Raw genomic sequence first — 23,987 nt, 5'->3', positions numbered from 1 at the left:
ATAACAATGGATGTCCAAAATGAGGAGAGGGCTCTCCCTTATAAAGAAGATTGGATGATCAAGATTAAGAGGAAAAAAAGATTTAGTTAAGGGTGGAGAAAGAATGATCTCTATGAAATAAAGATCCACCAATGAGAAAATAGGAAAAGAATTAAATGGAGAAGAAAGTGGAAAGAGGAAAAAAGATAACTCCCACATTAAGTGTAGAGAAAACAAAAAACATATTTATTTATTTGTTTTATTTCCTTTTTCATGTGGGAGAAAAGAGGAGGAAAATTAAATGGAATCTAACTTAGAAAATTAAAAAAAAATTTATTTATTTATTTATTTGTTTTATTTCCTTTTTCATCAAAAAGAGAGATTTAAGTGGGATTTTTGTTTAATTAAAAGGGAGCAAGTTCTTTTAATTAAATAGGAAATATTTAATTAAATTAAAAGAAAGGTTTTTCTCTTAATTAATTAAATGTGGATGAATTATTTAATTAAAAGAGAGGTTTTCTTTTAATTAAATGGGGACTTATTTTATTTAATTAAAAAAGAGAGAGATTTTCTTTTGATTGAATAAGATTTAGAATAAAATGATCAACCTTAAAAATAAAAAAAATTGAATTTGGTGAAAGAAATTGATTTAAATTGATTTAATAAAATATTACAAACCATTGATTTAAGAAATTGATAAATCGATAACTTGAATAATGGGGGCCCATAGTCTAAGTGACCATTTTAGGGTGCATACGTTTGCCCCTCTTTGACTAATGTTCGATTTGGGAACACATGTAGTCAAAGAAAGAAATTGAAGTGTGAGGTTGATTTGGGATCACAAAACAACCCAGATATGTGGTTGATTTGGGAACACATCAAGACAAAGAATACAAATAAATTCTGACTTAAACAAGTCGAGGATAAAATTGATAAAATTGAATCAAAGATTGAAGCTGATAAGTACTACCCCCTCGTGATCGAAATCGAAATGAGATAGAGGAGAAACACCAAATTGATAAATTTGATCAAATCAAACAAAAGATAAAGTTCTTGATGTAAGATGAAAGATATAAGAATCATAGAACCAAGGTAGATCATCAAGCATGAAATATTATGCCCCAAAGGTGATTTAGAGGAAAAGAAGTGGGGTAAAAGCAAATGGAAGATGGAAGTTTGCAAGATATGGAAAGAAATAGAAAGAAGAAAAGAAAATGCCCCAAAATCAATCAACTATTTAAGATAGAAATTTCAATTGAGATCATGAAAGAATATAAGGAAATGAAGATCAAAACATGACCACAATTGATTAAAAGTCCACAATAAAGATGAAGGGAAACCCCTTTCAAACTCATAGTGCAACCTAAAAATGCAAACTAACATGAAGTCTAATAATGCAAGCTACATGAAAATGAAAAGGTGTACTTGCAAAAGAGTAACTGTAACATAGGATTTTGTGTTCATCATTCATTGGAGAATGTAAAAGAACTTATTTTCATCATTGGGCCATTATTAACAAACATCGAAAAATCACACAATCATCACTAGTCACAAGTGCAACTATGAAGATATGAATGTGATTTATATCAGATTGGAATGTGAAAAGATTCTAACATAAGCATCAAAGACATAAAGGTCAAGATGACTTTGATGTTAGCTTACCCAATTTAGTGTAGCAAAATCATGCTTGCATCAAGGCATAGATGCCAGGATGACCATAAATACGATTGTGCAAAAGTTGTCAAGGATGATGCCTCAAATCTCCTAAGTGTTTCAAGGGGACAACAAGAGACACTCTAGAGTTCAAGACCACACCCACAAGTAGAAAACAAATAAAAACATGTCCCATGCCCCAAGTCCTCTAGCTATGCATCCTGGAGAGATTTATCAAACAAGGACTCTCAACAAAAATCAATAACAGTCAGCACACAAAGAAAAAATCATGACATAAGTCAATCATTAAGTGTTGCGTTTAAAATTTAAGTGTGTTAACTGATATTGAGTTCTGAGGATAAGGATCAAATGCTTGCAAGAAGGGACAATCACATGACAAATTTGGGTAAGACCAAACCGATAAGTGTCGAAAAACACTTGATGTCAACGGTTGTATTGAAATGAAATATAGTTGGGGTGGTGTTGAAAAACACTGTTTGCGAGGTGTCCTAAAGACTAACTCATCCAAGAGACCCAAGAGACCCAAGCTAACATAGTTATGCCTCCTAGACAAAGACCAATTCCAAACAAAGGCAACAAGGACAAGGCGTGATGGAGAAAGGCTAAGTGTCAAGGACACGCGCTAAGAAACATGGGTGCAAAAGGCCTTAAGTAGCGCCCATTTCCAGGTTTTCACCACTTGGATTTTTTTAATTTTTTTTTTAGGACTTTTTATAATTTTTTTTGTATTTTTGCTACCAAGGTGCTTGTTTCCAGGTTTTCACCAAGGCACTTTTTCTTTTTTCTTTTTTGAATTTTTTGAATTTTTGAATTTTTTTTTGTATTTTTGGATATATAATTTTTTTGGATTTTTTGAAATATATCAATTTTTTTTTGTATTTTTGGAATATATAATTTTTTTGGATTTTTTGAAATATGTCAATTTTTTTTTGAATTTTTGAAATATATCATTTTTTTGGATTTTTTCAGGATCAATAAATATGTACAAAGATGCCCCTAGATAGAATTGACATCAAACTCTCAAGCAAGATCACATTGTTTAGTCCCAATGTCTAGCAAGGTGGAGGACAAGAGTGATTAGCAAGTTGGTGGATATGACAGATAAGCAAGGAGTGTATGAAGCAAGTGAAAGTGATCTTCAAGGATGGACTCCTCAAGAGTACCCAAGCTAGGGAAAAATTGTCATGTAAAGCACATTTGGACAATAAATGAAAGGCCAACATAGGATAATTCACAAAAGCACAATGTAAAGGTGGGAAAGATGCAATCCAAAGGAGTAGACATGTCAAGAGGCTTCATAGCATCATATTTTACTCTTTTTTATTAGATCAAGACCAAAGGGGTAAATGAAAAAAGGACAGCGAAAGACTAGAATGAATAGAGAAAAATAGATATGAAGGCTAAACATGAAAGGAATGAAAGCAAGATCATCATAAGATAGCTCAAAAGATAGTCAAATGTTTGTGTATAGGTAAACATTCTCAAGATCAAAGAGAGAAGACGAAATGGATGAAAAATGTAGAAGAACTACGCATGATGCCTGATTGTCAGATTTTCATCATGGTACTTATCCAAGGTGCCACAAGGGAGTGGTTTTCACCATAGGACAAATTTATTTCTCTTTACTTTTGCTACCAAGGTGCCTAATTACTAGGTTTTCACCAAGGCACATTTTCAAACTTATTTATTTATTTCTTTCATTTTTTTTAATTTAAAAAAAAAAAATTAATTTTTTTTTTTGTGTAATTTTTTTGGAAGAAGTCAAGCTTTTAAGATAATGCTCCTTGAAATTTTAAACCATGATATACAAAGGATTTGAAATGATATGCTCAAAGATGCTAATAGGGAAAGGAAGATGGAAGACAAAATGGAGGATATGGCTTTTATGCAAAGCAAGTGAGATTGGAAGATGGAAATGAAGGCAAGATCAATGTCAACACACACCTTGAAGGGTGCTGAGAGGATGGAGAAAATGTGAATGAAGGAATACGTGAAGGAATATTGTGAGTGAATAGAAGAGGTTGCGATTTAGGCACATGAAATGGAAGAATGCATTTAGAAGAAGATGAAGTGGAATTCTTTGGATGCTTGAATTTCAACTTCAATTGTTGTTCAACATTAGACTCTCTCAAGAGAGACTTTGGAATCCATATATCTGTAGGCCTCTTTTCATTTCTTTTTGATGATTTAGAGATAATATCTTCAATGATGGATTTTGGAACCCATACTTGTCTTATAATTTTTTTCTTAGATATCTCTTTTGACTTTATGCCCCCATGATGATTAGAGGAGACATGTTGGTCTTCTTTTTTATATGGATTTTTGAATTTCTTCTTTTTCTTGTATTGAAAATTTAGGTTACTTCCAAAAGGCTTGGGACTTGTAGAAGAAGAAGGATGATATGACTAGTTTAGGTAAATGGGTGGATGAAAAGGATTCAAGGATATGCAACTACGTTGATCTTGAGGAAAAATAGGAGAGGGAGGGATGTAAGGACCCAAGATGGATGATGAATTAGGAGAGTTGGGAGGGGAAAGTGAAGGGACTTAAGGACCCAAGATGGAAGGAAGACATGAAGCATTTAGTATTGGTAGGGGAGGTCCAAGGATGGATGTGGAAGATGCAAAAGGGTAATCAATAAGTTCATCAACATCTATATGACAATCAAGGACATCAACATCTTTAGAGTAAGCATTAGGATTTTCAATAGGATCATGAACATCTTGAATAGGAGAAACTTCTCTGATATGAGTACTTGAAACTTGAGAAGACTTAGGAAGAGTAGAAAGTGGAAGGGAACATGGAGTGGTAGAACAAGAAGATGGAAGACTTTGATCTTGACAAGGATCTTTGGATAGCATAAGTGTAAAGTTTTTCTCTTGATTTTCAATAGGCTCGTCATTGGAGGTAACAACACTATTTTTAATAACCTTAATGGAAGTATCATCTTTGGAAGGTGCAACTATATTAAGATCATTGTGATGGTCAATAAGCTCAACGGTATAAGTAGTAGCTTGATCTTTCTTAGGAGAAGACTTAAGACATGGTGGAATGAATGAGGAAGGGCACGAAGGATCAAAAAAACCATGAATTGGATCAGAGACATCGTGAAAATAACTGGATGACATGGAGTGTTCTTGATCTTGATCTTTCTTTATATTCTTTTCTTTATAATTTTTAGAGTCCTCTTGAAATGAAGCCACTCCTAAGGAGAAGGAAGCATGTTGGAATTGTATGGAAGACTTTGGAATAGATGATGAAGAACTAGCTGAAGTAGGAATTATAGCGCATGAAGGCTTAGGCTCTTTAGGCTTAGCATTATCAAAAGTATTTACATCCAAGTGAAGGTTAGCTTGAGTTTCTTTAAGAGGCAACCTTTAAGGATAACTATAGGGAACCACATGAAAAGCATTAGGATCTTTGTTGGATGAAGGATTGGTAGAAGATTTGAGAGACTCAGAAATTTTAGGGGATGTATGGATAGTGGGGGAAGTAGAAGATGGAAGGAGAGCATCAGAAGACAAAGGTTCAACATTAACATGATCTTGCTCAAGAGTGTAATCTTTATTTTCAGCATGAGGGTTTTGAGAAGAGAAACTCTTATGGCACTGATGTTTTATTTCAGTGGAAAAAAATGCTTTCTCTTCCACAAAAATTGTAGATTTATCATTTAGGTATTGTTCACAAAATTTATCAATTTTTTTTCAAGATTCGAGTCATATGGATTACCATCAATATCTATCCGTGACTCATCCCCTTTAAGCACAAGCATAGGACTAGGAGGACTTTTAGGAATTGTAGGAAGATAATAGTCATCGTTATCATAATCATTGTCACTATAGGCATTATAGATAGGCATATCACAAGACTTTTCATGTTGTTCATTATGGTATGTCTCAATAAGAGGAATAAGAGTCTTGGTAGAAGTAGAAGAAGAATGATATTGTGAAAAAGAGGTAGGTGAAGACCTATATGAATGATATTTAGAAGAATCATGGTAAGACTTGGAATATGAAGAACATGAATGATATTTATAAGAATCATGATAAGACTTGGAAGATGAGGAATGCAAATGAAATCTAGAAGAATAAAAGTAAGACTTCAAAGATGAAGAATGCTTGGAAGAAGGATATTGTAAAGTGATATTGCGTATGATCCTAGCAAAGGTGTTTGATTTATCCAATTTTTTTATCATTTTTCTTGCAATGTTAGCATCCATGTATTTATTGAAGCAACAACAATTATCAAATTCAGCAAGAAGGTCAAGATCATCTTCTCTCAAGTTAGGGTCCATAGCAAGATAGTCGAGATTCATGGTTCTAGAAGAGGAAGAATCAAGCATGGAAGAAGAGAAAGGACAAATAGAAGAAGGTAGACTATATGATAATAGGAGGAAATGAATCAAGAAGACATAAAGAAGAGGAAGAATGGAAATGGGAGATTAGAAAGACATGGAAGATGAAGAAGAAAGAAGACCAAGAGTCATTTTGGGAATTTTGAAACCATTTGAGTTCATTTGAATGTTGAGCAACATATAATAGCACTTGTAACTGTCATGCCCACATTGATTCATGGCAAACACAACTAATTTTTTTTTTATAAAAAACTTGGTGTGATGAAGTAAGAGAAAGAAACAAAGCTATCCTATTAGGGTTTTGAACTAAAGTTCCTTATGGGAAAACACACAGTTGCTATCTACTAGATGCAAACTATGTTAGAATGTCATGGATATGAGCCTTTATTGTGAAGCCCTATGATGTGAAAGATTAACCCTATTTGTGTCAGAGTGATGGTGAAAATCTAGGGATTGCAAGGCGGAAGAGTCCCATCACTTAATCATTTTATTTCCATTAATATTGCATTTCTTGATTTTTAATAATTCAACTCTTATTAGTATTCAACTATCATTACTATTTGGAAACATCCATGCCTAAAAGTCAACATTACTATTACTTAGAATGAAACTAATACCAATATATTGTAAACAATATTCAAATTAATCATAAAATACAACTACCATCAAATTCAATACTAACTATTCTACTCTTTGCAATTAGTCTAAAACAACATGTATAACGATTATGTTATATATATATATATATATATATATATATATATATATATATATATATATATATATATATATATATATCAAAAAATCAGGATATGTTGTAACCAAAAATATCTTAAAATTAATATGTAAAACTAATCCTTATTCTAATTAAAATTCAAAATAAACTAAAATCTAATTTAAAATTCCTATAAATGAACTTTACTCAATATATAATAAACCAATGTTAAATCTTTGTTTTTTCCTAGGTACTACCTAAAATGGCTAACACTAATTAAATTTACAAACACTAACTTAGTTGTTAAATCCTTAATTCCATCAATCTTATCCTATCACTACTCCCTAGACATGCGAATTTGTTTACCACTTAATGGGAAAAGGGATTTAATGAAAATCCTCTAAACAAGGCAAGCTGCATGCCCCTTTAAAAAGGTCAAATCAGTATATCTTATTGTTTATATCATCTCAAACTTTACAAGTTAATCGATTTGCCATTTAATTCATGAATGCTATCAGACTAGGGTCCTCTCCTAGGCGTACTTTCATGAGTAATAAATTGCCAAGTTCAGTTCACAAGGCATCATGCGCCCAAGACAAGAAGGGGAATTCTGACACTTTGTCAGATCTATGAAAGGACTTGCATGGATTGCTTAGAAGCTTTTGATTTTTTTTAACGCCTAGGTGAGAATTGTACTTGTCCAAAATTAATGCTAGCTTGGAGGAGGGTTCATGAGTGGTTGGCGAGCTAGGTGGAAGTTGTTTTTTTGCAAGTGCTTTATTTTTTTGCTAAACTCTAAGCTTAGGTAAGGAGGGATTGTGAGAATAAATATATATATATTTTCAATTATTGTGTTAGGTCAGTAGGAATCATATATATATATATATATATATAAAATTAATTTTTTTTTAAACGTGTACTTGTTCCTTGCTTAAGGTCATATTCTGAATAAGGACTAAGTCTGATCCTTATTTAATATGGTAGATTATTCGAAAAGATTTATTTCTGACTTGTCAATCCAAGATACCAATATTTTATATAGGGTCTATTTATTTTTTTGTCTGTAATAGAATGAGACTTTTTTTTGCTTGGTCCATACATTTTCAAGAATGCAAAATGTGCATCTATAGGTTTAATTTAAGCCTAACTAATTGGACTAAATCTATTCATGCAATCTCTATGATCATTTAAAATGAATTGAAGATGTTTTATTATTCCATTATAATTTAATTTCCTAAACTAATAAACAACTATAATATAAAACAACTAGCATATCACTAATAAATTCTACTTGCAAAATACACTAATTTGAAAACTCAATGAAATCCTGGAAACTCAAATTTCATGAACCTCAAGTATTCAATATATTTTAAAGACATCCAAATTTTTTTCCATAACTTAAGCTATCTACAATTCCATTGTCCTCAATTGCATATCATACAACTAATTCAAATTTTAAACTGAACATCAAGCAACTAAATTACTTTCATGAAGTTTGAGGAAATAAAGATATCAAATGATAATGTTCAGACCATTCTTCCAAGATATAACATGATACAATTTCTTTTCTTCAACAACTCCAAATTGAGTATAGATAAGACATCATCAGCACAACAAAATTCTCCTACATGTTCCCTTCAAATTCACTTTCAACACAATATGAACAAGGGTGATGGATGACCAATCAAGTTACACACAATGGAGGGACATATTGAAACATACATTATTAAAATCTCTCTCTTTCTATGGACATATGAATTGGAACAATCACTACACTCTTACAATACAAATTGATTCACATAACATGTGGAGATCATCTCTCCATTTCCAACACAATAACAATAAGTCTTCTCTTATGCAAGGGATAATGTACATAACACCAAGCTTCCAAGCTCTTCAAAAGAATACCTGCACAAGGAAGACAAAATGGGAAACCATGGAGGCTCACCTCCCAACCTAGGTCTCAAGGAGGCCACCCACCAAGCTTGGGGAAACAAGGCATAAATGGTAGCATACTCCACATTCACATGCCATGAATGATCACAACAATATGACAAGATTTAACACAATACATTACACCACATCCCATCCCAAGGCTTTGCACAAAGATTCAACAATTGAATCTAATAGAGGGTGAAGGTGGCCTCTCACCATGAGGAGGATTTCCAAGCTATGATACACAATATACACCTCTTCTCATTATCAACATGCCCTTTCAGGGCTTACAATATCTTCCCCTCCACACACCTCCTTATACCTCCCAAAATGCAAATAAGCAAGATGAGCACATTCCATAGAATATATATAACCATCTCCACACATGGGAGAGAGTCCTTCAACCACACACCTCCTTATACCTCCCAAAATGCAAGTAAGCAAGATGAACACATTCCATTGAACATATACAATCATCTCCACACATGGGAGGGTTCCTCAACTACATGTGTGAGCCCAACTAACCCCTTCACCCAAGCATCTCTTCCCTCCCAAGGGTGAGTGATGCTCTACACCCATTACACAAAAAACATAACATGAAGACAAGCAAGATTCAAGGAAGGATTCACACAAAACTTCTCACATGCAACACTATAACAAGATCTTTTTTCACAACATAACTACAATACATCAAAAATCCACCATGAAATGAAGAACATCTCATCAATCCATATACAAAATGATGAATACTATGGATCAAAGGTACCAACCTACTCCAAGAAAATGGCAATGGATAGTTGTAGAAGAGCTCCCTTTTTCTCCAAACTGTAGTTGTTTCTAAAGATAGAGAGTGGCCAAGTGAGTCTCCAATTTAGTCATGCCTCTATATATCCTTCTCATTTTCGGATTCAATAAAGAATGTCATTTTCATGGGGTCTCCTAGGTCTACTAGACATCCTAGAGGTCATTATTAGCCTCCTAACTTATAGTATTGACATGGGTAGGGTTTAATTTTGTCACAAATTTACCCTAGAGTTACTTAATGGCCCTTCAAATGCTAAGTAATTCAATTTTCAAGTTCTTCCCATGGATAACCTTGTTCTCTTTACTAATTTAGGGCTATAAATCCAATTTCTCAATTAAGGCATTTAACTTGGAATAAGGTGGCCACATGATCCATTATCAAAGAACATGTCATTTCACGTAACGAGTACAAGTGTCAAGTGACACACACAAAATGCACTAAACATCACACATGACACGTTCAAAATCTACACATGAAACACATACTACACACACTCATCTCACGTTTACGAAGCAAGCACATCACAACGAGGTTTACGAATCGTAGAAAGATTCACCTTGGCAGAGTCATTTAAACATGTGTCTATACCTTGTCTCCCCATTAAATTTCCATGGTTCCTCTTCAAGCACATCAAACTCGAGCATCAGTAGTCCAAGGAGTCAAATAAGCATATACAACATAAGTGCATATAATAATAATATCCATATTAACATAATTCAAATTAAATATCCTTTCCTAATCTTTCAATTATTTCACTCAAAATGTTAAGATATCAAAATCTGCATGTCATAAGCATCATAATCAAATTAATATTCATCCATACATTGAAAATCTTCATAAACAAATTAACATTTTGCATTACATCAAAATCTGATAATATCATGTCATAAAGCTACATCCAAGTATGTTCGAACATTTTCTACTCAATAACAGGTCTTAATGCATATAACAATGTAAAAACACTACTAAAGTATCAAAATCCATAGATAAACAAATTCATTGCCCATCTAAGTCTGTCAAAATATTAAGGTCTCAAATATCAAAATGTAAGTACAATATCCATGCCATGACAGGTCGGGGTAAGGCCTCACAGTAACCAACATATAAGAAAAGGTACTAGTTGATAGGATAACCCTAAGAAACGTTGGTACCAAACTAGGATAGTAAAAGCACTTGCTTGTCCAAAAGAGATGTGAGAAGATAGAATTTTGCAATAGGCGTAAACCAACACTGCCACAGAGGTGCCCACAACTTTGGGTGAATACCCTAGCACATATGGACCAAGAGGATGATTTACACAAATTATAAATAATTAAAATTTAATTTTGATGAAAGTGGATGGATAAGAGATTACGAAGACTCTCCAAGCATAATATCAAAGAATCCAAGGTATATCTTTCTCAACAAGGATGGTCTCTAACTCACTAACTCCAAACAAGGTCTCTTGTGAAATCAATGATTACTAGTTCAAGAGATCAAAGCACAATAACCCAAGGTGTAAAAAGGCTTCTAACAATGAGGTAAGTAGCCTAATCTGAATTGGATCAACCTAGGTAGATTGAAAATAATAGGACAAAAAAGCAGTTTGATCGTAAAGTCTTGACTCAGGAACTCAGATTTTGTTTGTTTTAAATGTCCAACTAAGTGTATCAATAAATTTTTAATCATGAACCTGACACACAAGATAGCAATTAGGAATTTCAAGAAAATGTCTTCAAACAATGAGCAAGGGACAACGCAACCTTACATATGAACAAGAATAGTGTCGTAGTATCAATCTAATCCCTAGAACCACTATTATGTATGTTCTCAAAATGTTTTCCAATCACGCACATAGTCCTAGAAAAGAAAAAATTGGCAGCACTATGGTTCTTAGTAATTTTCAACTCTGTAGCTTTTGCAATCTAGAGTGGGTGAAATCCAATCCTGGTGCACTAGGGTTTTGACATATTCCAAGAATTTAATCAATTAGAGATACTGAGGAGATTTGATAGCCCAACAAAAGACTACACCCGTGAAGATTTCCACCACAAGGACATTTATATAGTGGTTGCTACTACCACATCAAAAATGGCTATGACTGCTTGAGATTTTGTCCACATGGTTGACCCCATAAAGGGAATGTCCACTACGGTTAACCCTCTCTAATCAAGGAAGACTCACAAAGTTGTACCACATGGGGACTTGGTTTGGATTCAAGGGTTCTAAGTTTCTGATGTGCCCAAATGGGAATAGAGCATACTTCTCTAGCCTCTTCACCTTACCCAAACATATCAAACAAGATTCTTTGACATGCTAATTTAAAATCACCTCACCAACTATTTGGAAAATCCAAAAACAAGCACCACTAATCTCAAAAGAAAAAGGACTAATGGATGTTGAGGACAAATCCAAGTGGAATAGTGAGATAATAACAAATATCCTTCCCTACCTACAAGAGGATCCTTCATCAAAAGGAGCTTCACATTTAAAGCAAGCGAATGAAGCCCAATCTCTAAAGATCTTCCAAATAGTGTTCACAGGGCCTAATTACTATGTGAAACACAAATGTGTGAAAGCAAATCTAGATCCAATTTTAGAGCACCAAATGAAGTGTGAATCTATAAAAGCATGTAAAAGCACTCAAGCCAAACACATGAGATGTTCATTTTAGTTCCAAATCCAAATGTTATAGAGATCAAACAAAATACTTGGTGATCCTTGCAATGCATCTTTTCTCTATTGTACCTTTTATTTACATTTGAATGCTCGCTCACAACGAACAAAGCAATAAGCAAAACAAGCAAACACAAGATATGCAATATATATGTATATCTGATTTATGCAAAACTAGGGTTAGGTCTAAAAATCTAATTTTTAAAAGTGATAATAATCAGAAAATAACCCAAATGAAAGCTCACATCATGCGTTGATCCATTGTAAAAATTAAATGCAAACTATTGATTAAATCTCCTTTTTTAATTAATTTTTTTGACCTAGTCATAAAGATTGGACCTATATGATATGCATTTGGATTCAAAACCCTAAATGCAAAAAATAGACCCTTTTCAAAAATTATAGAGCTTTCTAAAAATGTTAGAATTTTGAAAAAATATTTTAATTTGTGCCCTAGGGAGCCATTTTGTCAAAACAGACCAGTTTTTGCAAATCGAATTATTGAGCGCTAATATGATACCTAAAATCAAAATAAAAAGAATAAACTCTATTTAGAATTCAGAGACCTTTTGAAAAATGCAAATTTTTCTAAAAAATGTGCTAATTTTCTCCCAAAAATGATTTTTCATAAAAAATAAAGGAAAAATCATAAAAAATTGAAAATACCTTAGAAAAATCTAAAAATTAGATCAAAGCTTCCTTGATATGTCACCACCTTGCAAAAAAAAAAAAGAAGATCAAAATACCCAACCATTTGGAAGATATGATCAAATCTTTCAAATCAAGGGTTTTTTTGTCTCCAAACAAATCCGTACAAGGGGGTTAGATCTAAAGCTCTCCAAAACCAGAAAGTAAAGGTGGATTACCCTAGCGTGGGCACCAAAAATATATGTCTAAAATGTGGGCACACTTCTATGAGTCATTATATTCAAGATTGCTAAAAAATGAGGTCTTGAATGGCGACTCATAGCTCTCTATTCATGGAGTGTAGGGGTTTGTAATGGAGGCCCTCAGTTTGACCTAATTTATGCCCATGCAAGTACACCATGAAACAAGAGATTCAAGGATCCAATATGCATGCAAATGGAGATGAAAACTAATCTAAATGATAACAATGCAAGAAGAGAAATGTAATAACAATGCAATACAAAAACAAATATGGATCTAAGTTAATATGCAAATGCAAGGATGAAAACTCATGATGGAAGCCATGCATTCAAGAGAGAATAAGACAAGAAGATAGAAGTTCTCCACAAAAAGCTTTAGTATTCAAACTTCTTCTTCACAAATCGCTCTCCAAACCTACATCACAACAATAGCATAACAATGGATGTCCAAAATGAGGAGAGGGCTCTCTCTTATAAAGAAGATTGAATGATCAAGATTAAGAGGAAAAAAAATTTAATCAAGGGTGGAGAAAGAATGATTTCTGTGAAATAAAGATCCACCAATGAGAAAATAGGAAAATAATGAAATGGAGAAGAAAGTGGAAAGAGGAAAAAAAGATAACTCTCACATTAAGTGTAGAGAAAATAAAAAATAGATTTATTTAATTTTTTATTTGTTTTATTTCCTTTTTCATGTGGGAGAAAAGAGGAGGAAAATTAAATGGAATCTCACTTAGAAAATTAAAAAAAGATTTATTTAATTTTTTATTTGTTTTATTTCATTTTTCATCAAAAAGAGATATTTAAGTGGGATTTTTGTTTAATTAAAAGGGAGCAAGTTCTTTTAATTAAACAGGAAATATTTAATTAAATTAAAAGAGGGGTTTTGCTCTTAATAAATTAAATGTGGATGAATTACTTAATTAAAAGAGAGGTTTTCTTTTAATTAAATGAGGACTTATTTAATTTAATTAAAAGACAGATTTTCTTTTAATTGAATAAGACTCAGGATAAAATGATCAACCTTAAAAATAAAAAAAATTGAATTTGATCAAGGAAATTGATTTAATAAAATATTACAAACCATTGATTCAGGAAATTGATAAATTGAATAATGGGGGCCATAGTCTAGGCGACCATTTTAGGGTGCATACAATGAAAGTGAGTTTGTTGGTCTTTCCCTTATTATTCCGTTGTTCACAACTTTTAGATGATTCTCGTTCCTTAGGAGTAGAATATCCCAATCCAGCAGTATCACCATTTATTATTTGTGTTGTCATAAGTTCTTCAAAGAACTTTATGGATTCACTAGGCTTATTAAACGTTTGAATGATTCCTTTTTTGCTTTCAATTCATTATGCAGTAGGTCATTCTGTGATTTCAAAGTTGTAATCTCAATGTCTTTCCTATTCAGTTCTTGATTTGCAATTAATAGTTGGTTCATTGTGTCCAATTGCATGTTTGCAAGTTTTTGCACATATGATAACTTCTCCTCAAGTCTGTTTGCCAACAATATTTTATCTTCTTCAATCATGACTTTATCTTCCTTAGCTTTATTTTTCAGTCCAGATATCTCACGCAACATTATTGATTGAGCTTCTTGTTTCCTTTTTAGATTCCCGACTTCTTCATTTAAAGCATTATTCTTTTCCACTAGATCTGTAATTGCTACATCAAATTCTTTGGAGTTCTTGTCCTTAAAAAATCTTATAGTGTCTTCTTCTTGATATTGGGTATCATTTTGCTGAATGGCTAGATCCTTTCTTCTCTTTAATGATTGATATAGTTCATCTCTTGCCTCCTTCAATTGATGTAGGGCAAGCTATATTTCAATCTCTTGGTTCTCAATAGTCTTTCCCAATTTGTAGACTTTAGTCTTCAAGATTTTTCCTCTCATCTATCAAAAATTTCCTTTCTAGAGAACAAGTCTCTAATACCAATTTTTGGAAATAAAAATGGGAAAGTAAGTTATGAAGGGGGAGCGGGGGGGGGGGGGGGGGTGTGAATTAGTACTTAAGACCTCTACCATAAAAATATTTCACCATTCATCCATCTCATAAGTTAAAAAATAAACTAAAATACCTAACCATGCATCACATCCAGAGCATAATGTAAACCAACACATAACACAAAAGATTTTGGTTACCTAGACACCCTCTAAGGAGAAGGTAAAACTGGGGTGGGGATGACACACACAAATATTCACTACTACAAAAACAAAGTGTGGCCAATTATGGATACAAAATTTTGATCATAAACTATGATCTACCCTGTGAAAGGTCTTCCTTGATCCTTCGGTTAGCACCTTTGTGCTAGATGTTAGATCTCCTCTTTCTTGATTGTATCTTGATCCTTCTGATTGAATGTATCTTCTCTGACCTTTCATTGCTTCTCTTCACAACTGGTTTTGTTCTCATCAACTGGCTTTGCAATGCTAATCCTTCAATCAAGCATCTTCTCCATGCCTCCTTTCACACATGATACTCCTCTTTGTATCTTTCTTCTAACATTTCTCCCCCTTAGGGTCTACCTCTTTAAATAGGCATTTGGAGACAATGAGTAATAATCAACAACTCTGGTTGATTCTTATTGCCACTTAATGCTTCCCTTTTTCTTATTGGTTGCATAGATCACATAGGGATGTATGATACAAGTGGATCCTTATCTCTTAATATCAAAAACTAATGTTCATGTTGGCCAAAAATGGTTTACATAGGAGTTTGTGCCATGTAATTCCCCACCCGAAGATCCTTGGAATACAAGGATAAAACATGCACTAAATAATTTTTTTCTTAAGATAAGTTACTAACAACAACATAAAGTAACCAAGTGCAAGAGTGAAATAAATATACAAGATAATAAAATAAGGTACATGGCTAAGCTCACATGTTCACTTACACCAATGGAAGTCTTACAAACACTTCCAAAGAGCTCCAAGCACTAAACCATAACTAATGAATGAAAGATCACACAAATCATGAGAATACACAAGGATAGATGTTTCTTTTAAGCCTCAAAGAACAAGTTCATAGCATGGTTAAACATACAATTCCATTACCAATTAACCATAACATAATCAAGATTACAAGTAGAGACCAAAAACAATCATGCACAAGACAAGGGCTCAAAGTTACAACCACTCATCTACTAGAAAAATGTTGTAAGATAATGCTGACTCCTAAAATTTGGCTAAGTCTGAAATCATAAAGCCTTGAAATTTCCTAGAATCTTTATCTTAACTCAGAGAGGTCTGGAACCTATCTCAAATGAATCATCCCATATATTAAAATATATGTCAACTTATACTTAAACAATATATTTTAAACCCCATAGAAAATATGTTGAACTAGGAAGTTGTGCAACCCTAAAAGGGTACCCAAAACACCCTTCAACTCTCAATCAAAAAGTCTAGAGATACCTACTATTTGTTCGAGTAAGTTTTTGCAGGAAAATAGGTGACACTTTTCTAGGGTCATACAAAATTCATAGTACTACTAGGTGATACTTCTTACTACTACCAGGTGACACTTTTAGGGATCATGCAATAGAGTTTACTACTACCGTGCAATACTTTACCAGTGTCGCATTATAGAACTTATAACTATCATGCTATACTTTCCAATACCATACAATATTTCTCCTTAAGGCATGCAATATTTTTCTAGTATCACCCAATGCTGAACCACTGTCACCCAGGATTGAAAAGAAACAACCCAATGAACAATCATGAGGAGAAAATAGTTATAACCTCCACATTGAGGAGTGCCATAACCACTGTAGTCGAGGATATGTCACTCAAAAGCATGAAACATAAGACAAAAACACAATTATCCATCTAATCCATTGCAGCATATGAAAGACATGTGGAAAGAAACATCATAATGTACATACATGGTTCATAAACCAAACATCATATGAAGGAAAGCATAAATATCTAAGTACCAACACAATAGAAACTCATACATGGTTCCTCCCAACCATAATAATATCATGAGACCTCAAAGGCCCTAGCCATCCCCCATGCATAACATCCCAAATTGCCAGTTATATAGTCAAAGCTATCTTATGAGGGAGTTACTACTACAAATGTAATAACATCATAAGAACAAGAAGGTCCAACATGCTAATCCATCAAAGCATAGATACTCCAACTAGTAATGAATCACACCATCTAACCATATGCTAAAACATCATAATAAAGGAATGCATCAATGAAACTAACATCATCTAAAAATGATATCCAAGAATTCCAATTAAAGCATACATCACAAGGTAACATACTCTAGAAACCCAAATATACTAAGTGAAACATCAAGTATTAGTCTTAGTTGGAAATAGACCATCTCTATACATCGATCCTCGGTAGTGGTATAGGCAGCTATGTCTCCCAACCACGTGGAACCCATAGGCCCACTCCCACTGTGCTAATGGATATAATGATCCAAACAAAATCACACATCAAATATGCCCATGGATATCACTCATGCTAGATAGTAAAGAGGAATGAATCCAAGATCACGAGATAATGCAATTACAACTAGTCCTGGTCAGACACTCTATGGCTCAACTATGTAGGGACTTGATGGAGGGTAAATTGCTTGACATCAAAAATCCCAAGCTAAAATTAGGTGTGGAATGAGTCTATCAAGAAACCATCACACCAGTGCAGAACAAATCCCTTAGGAAACCATCACACCCATGTGGAATGAATACCTCAAGAAACCATCACATCATGCCTTCAGAGACACCATATATGCATTCACTTATTTGAATTAAATTTTATTACCCATTTATTAGTCTAGTTATCATGCTAACCTAGGAAATAGTCTCCAAGGTTGTGAAAGAAGCCCCTCCATGGTGCTACCCTACATACCCATGCTCATCAAACAATGAGTTCCCATAGGCAATGCATATTCCCAAACATAACTCCATTTAATACAACTAGGAGTTTGGGCCTTGCAAGCACCCAAAACATGTAGACACACATGCTCGTGTATGGGTGCACCAACACCACAAAGATCATAAAATAAGGGTTGGATGAGAACACAATAAAAAATACCAAGTATAAAAAAATCACTCAACTGACCTATATCTGGAAGCACAAATTTTAAACAATTCCCAAATCACAGAAAAGCCATGTAACAAGAACACACATTCTACCAGCCTCAATCTAGGAGTATGGATTTTGCATGCATCCTAATGAAAACAAAAGATGCAATAATGGTTGGATTGATATCCTACAAATAATCCAAATCCACGACCAACATCATGCCTAGAAAATTTGAGAAAATAGGGCGACATGCAAATCAAGGTGAAAACCTCAAAAAACCCAATGTCGATGAAAATCAACAAAAATAAAACCCATTCACCCCAAGGATGAATAAGCCACAAAAATAGAAATTGGGTTTGAATATCGTATACAAAAAAGACCAGCATAATAGTGTGAAACCCTAAACCCTCATCTGAAAAATTAGGGAAATGCTCATACTTGACCAACTAGGTAGAGCTAGCAATGAGAAACAGAGGGGAACACTAGTTCTCAACCTCCTAATAAAAAACTACCAAAAATAGAAGTAGAATCAAAGATAAAATAAAATAATAGGAGATCTAGGGCTACCTAACAACCGTAAGGGAAAAATAGGAATCTAAACAATAAAATAAAAATCCCGTAGAAGTTACTGAAAATCACAAAAATCCAAGGTCTCCTCGAGTTGGATCCAACGAGAATAACCTTGTGGTGATCCCTTACCCTTAGCTCCTACAACAAACATAACAATATTTCCTCTTCAAGAGGATTTGGTATTTGCTCCCAAATCCCTATTTCCAAAAGTCAAAAGTGAGGAATAAAATTGGTTTTTGGATACTTATTCACTTTTTGAGTGAATAATGGATTAGGGTAAATAACTAGGTAACCTAGTTAAACCTTAAATCAACCCAAATGTAAATAGGCTCTTCCAAGTTATTGGAATTCATCTATGAAAAAGCTATTAGGAATTAAATTAATAAAAATAAAGCCCAAAATTCCCTAAAACCAAAATCACACAATTTGCTTAACAAATTTTGTGACAAATGCGAACCTCTAAATGCATAGGCACACTCATAGGTCTAATCACATAATGCAATTTAGTCCAAATTTATTAAATCACTAGAGGGTTTAATTTAATCAATTAAATAGGATACATCAACCATATAGGGGCATCATTGGCTAGATATGAATAGCTGAATCACTAACTCCACGTGCCACTTCCAGGGACATAAGTCCCACACACTAAACAACATGATCAAGTGAAATTTCATATAATAACATAGTTGAAGTAATAAATGCATTAAATGACCTAATTTAACCATTTATTTAATTATAATGAAATAATCCATTTACGTCACTCACTTATGCAAAAAAATCACAAAGCAAGATCATCAGGGTTGCATCCATCAAGATGACTTACAAAAATCCATTGGGAGAGGCACTACATGCCATTAAAAACTTCTATGCCAATGACTAGTTACTCGAAATCAATAGGCTTTTGATGCTCAACCTAAACTATGATCTTATGCTATTTACTCAATTCTTAAATGGCTTGGTTCTTGAATCACTCAACACATACTAACTACTCAACATTAACTATTTTCTCAGCACTAGAGTGACTAGATACACATTGACTTCTTGACACCTACTAGTGCTTGGCACTAACTATTATATCACTCGACATGTAATGTCTGGACACTTATGCTCAACATGCTTTGATCACTTGACGTGCACTATTCACTCGACCAAAGTAGTGGCTTGGTTACAATGATGACCAACAAACTATACTAGATAATGACTAAGTGTTTTGTCACTACTTTATCAAAACCATAATGAGATTAACACTAGAAACCCAAAATATTCACTCTTATAAAGTGAGCTCAACTAAGAGGCAACATTGTTATAGGTTACATAAACATTGTTAATGTGACCTTATTAGAGGATTTTAACCAAAATATCATCTAGAGCTTATCACTCCTTCATCCTATCTAAAGAGTGCCCTACTCTAAAGGACTAAAAACACACTAATCTATGCTACCTTATAGTATTTCCCATTCTTTTAGGTCCACTAGGTTTTTTGAGATGTTTTGCTACAATGATTACAAAGTAATAGTAGAAGTGATATATTAAGTATAGTAGCTACCTTTGCTTGTTCATATCTCTTTTCTTTTCTCTTTCTCCTTATGATATCTCACTTGGCTGATTCACACCTTTACTTTCACTAACTCTACACCTTTCTTTCCTCTTCCCTGCTTAGTTTACCTTACTCTATTCTTCTTATAAACTCAAAACAACATCAACAAAATTATCAATAATACTTTCAACATAATTAGAACCCAAAAACTATCTTGAACATCTCCTTAAATAGTCATTTTTATTGTTAAATTCTTGGACATATATTGTCACTTAATCACAATTGTCGATATTAGATTCCATGTACTTGGCCATATAGAAAATAAAACTTTTCATAAAACTTTGTGCTCATCCTTATCCTTCTTCAATTTTTATCATCAGATCTTTATTAAGTTTTCTCAATCATAGATCTTGTACAAAACTTTGACTTGTGCCTTTGAACATCTCATCAAAAGTCATCCTTAGATTTCATTTCTTCAAACTTGTTCTTCTAGTTGTTACTTAGTGAACACTATAGTCACTCGATGAATACATTCTTCCTTCATTAACCTTGTCACTTAGTTAAGCTTGTGTACCCCAATACTTTACAATGTTTCATAATTGTAGAATAATGAAACCAACATTACATTATCACTATTCAATTCATTTAAGTGCCCAATACATACGACACATTTCAATTCTATCTTCAACATACTTTCTTCAAATCCTCTTCACCAATCAAATTATCTTCATCAATCAAATGATATGGCACTCTATTGAGTTAGCATATCATCTATCCAACTAAGACTTGACATCAATGACAATATAACAACTCATATGAATTTCTTAGATACATTTATAGTATTATCTATTACATTATTGGTTGGGACTAAAAATACCCCCCTTTGGCATTGATGACAACACACAACATAAGTTTTTACATTAGAAAACATTACATAAGATAATCAAATGTTTGCATTGTCAATCAATACAACTTTTCAATTCTTTGACTTTATTTGTAGAATCTTTGTAACTCAGTTTCATCATCATTCTTCAATTTTTTTCATCTCTCTTCATAGGTGATCAATTTCTTCATCTCTCTTCATAGGTGATATTCTCTAGTCTTCTCCTCCTTTTTAATTTTATTTTCTAGTCCCCTTTTGATTATATTTTCCTTTATATTCTCTCTCTTTAATATATTCTCCCCCTTTGACAATGATACAAAATGTCACTATAAGTTTCAATATGAAACTCATATAACCTTATAGTTTTCCTTGTGCCTTGTATGTATAGTATACATCAATTTCATCATAGTATTTTTCACAACTTTAGGATGCTCCTAAAGAGTGAACTCCATGCATCAACTCCACAAAGATATTAGAGTTTATCCATGAATTGATGCATCATGCATCTTCATTGAGTAAATTTTAGATAGGGGAAGGAACCCCAGTTTACCTCTTAGATACTCAAAATAATCCTTAGGTAGTGGTTTGGTAAAAATATATGCTATTTTCACCTTTGACTTCACATAGTCAAGCCTTACTTGTTTCTCTTGCACTTGCTCCCTCAATTAGTGATACTTGACTGAAACATGCTTTGTTTCTTCATATATTACATAAATTTTTGAAATATTTATTGCAATAGTGTTATCACAATAAATAATAATAGGCTTAGTTATCTCTTCTTGTATGCCTTCCAACAATTACTTCTTATTTTTATTTTTTAAGAGGGGTAGACACTTTGACCTAGAGCTATGAGCCAGTGAGGCTACAAACAAGGGACCTCATCCCCATTAGATTTGAACCTTGATGGAAAGGATAACAAATCAACAACTTAACCATCACAACATGTCACTATTGGCCCTTCCAACAATTACTTAATCCATATTATATTTGAAAAATTTATTGTAACAACAACATATGTAGCTTGAACACTAGATTTTGAGACAAAACTTCACTTCTTGCATATCCATGTTATTTGTCTTTTTTCTAAAAAGAAAGTACCACCACTTATTCTTTTTCTATCATCAACATTACCGGCCCAATCAACATATATGTAGACTTTAAGTTTAAAGCCATTCTCTTGTTTATACCATAAGCCATAGTATTTAGCTCCCTTAAGATATCTGAATATTCTCTTCACATCAGTCATATGAATCTCCTTTAGATTAGATGAAAACCTTGCAAAAATTCCAACAAAAAGTGCAATATCTAGTCTACTATATACAACATATTATAATTTACCAATCATTGATCTACACTGAGTCTCATTTACCTCACCAGTACTGTCTTCTTTTGATAATTTCACTCTAGTCACCATAGGTGTACCGAATAGCTTAGACTCATCAATCCCAATTTTTTTCAAGATATCTCTTACATACTTAGATTAAGTCACATATATACTTTTCTTTGTTTGATAAACTTGTAGGATAATGCATTTTTTTAAATCTCATCAAACATAAACATCTCAAATTTTGCACTCATTTGATCAATAAATGTCTTGCACAACATGTCATTTCCTCCAAATATTATATCATCCACAAATATTTCAGCAATCAACACCTTATCTTCATATTCATTTTTCAGATATAGATTATTGTTCTCACTAGTCCTAGAAAATCTAATCTTAATCAAATAAGAATGTAAACTTTCATACCATGATCTCAGTGTTTTCTTTACTCCATATAATGCCTTGTTTAGGTTGCAGACCATGTTCTTCTTTTTAGGTTCAATGAATCTTTCAAGTTTTTCAAGATATACCTCCTCTTCAAGTATTCCATTTAGGAATGCAGATTTAGCATCCATTTATTATATTTTGAATTTCTTATATGTAGCATTAGACAACAACGTTCTTTCTCCTTCTAATCTTTCCATAGGTACAAAAGTCTTTTCATAGTGTATTCCTTCTTCTTGTGCATAACCTTTGAAAACCAACCTTTCCTTGTTCCTTACTATTTCTCCATTCTCATTCAACTTGTTTCTAAAAATCTATTTGGTTCCAATCACATTTTTTTCAGCATGTTTTGGTACAAATTTCCATGTGTTATTTTTCTCAATCCAATTAATCTCCTCATTCATAGCTTTTATCTAATATTCAACATCCAATGCAACTTTTACTATTCTTGGTTCAAAATTAGCAATCAAACAAGTATTGTCTCTCAAATTACTTCTTGTTTGTACTCTAGTACTTCTATCTCCAATCATTTGTTTAGGAGAATGATTATTTCTCACATATTTGGCCAATACAAGTTTAGTCCTTTGATTTTCAACATTTTCTTCTCTTGGATGGGATTCAACTTCCTACTCAAGTTGAACTCTCTAATGCTCAAGTAAAGCATTTTTTAACACAGATTTCATTGACTAATGCTTGATGGATCATTATTCTAACCCAAGAAATGTATTAGGTTACTCTTCATAAACATATACAATCTTGTTATAGTCTTTAGGTTCCTTCTTCATTTCCACATTGTTCCTTTTTGCAAATTCATAAAACCTTACATTTTCACTTTCAATCATCTTGTTAGGATCTTTGTTCAAACATTTATAAGATTTTCTCTTAGATGAGTAACCAAGGAATATACCTTCATCTCCTTTAACATTAAATTTACCATTCCTTGTATTCTTATGAATATAACACCTACTTCCAAATGTTTTGAAATAACTTACATTAGGTGTATGAACATACCACATTTCATAGGGTATTTTATTTGTTCCTTTCTTTAGTTGAACTCAGTTGAGAGTGTAAATAGTAGTAACAATTGCTTCTCTCTATAATATATGAGATACTTCCTTATCAATCATTGATGTCCTTGCAAAATCCATAATTGACCTATTTTTTCTTTAAGA

This window comes from Cupressus sempervirens, chromosome 8, assembly GCF_028749045.1.
Source record: "Cupressus sempervirens isolate cs-2001-9-10 chromosome 8, ASM2874904v1, whole genome shotgun sequence".
Classification (NCBI taxonomy): Eukaryota; Viridiplantae; Streptophyta; class Pinopsida; order Cupressales; family Cupressaceae; genus Cupressus; species Cupressus sempervirens.
Note: the sequence above shows the minus strand (reverse complement) of the source record.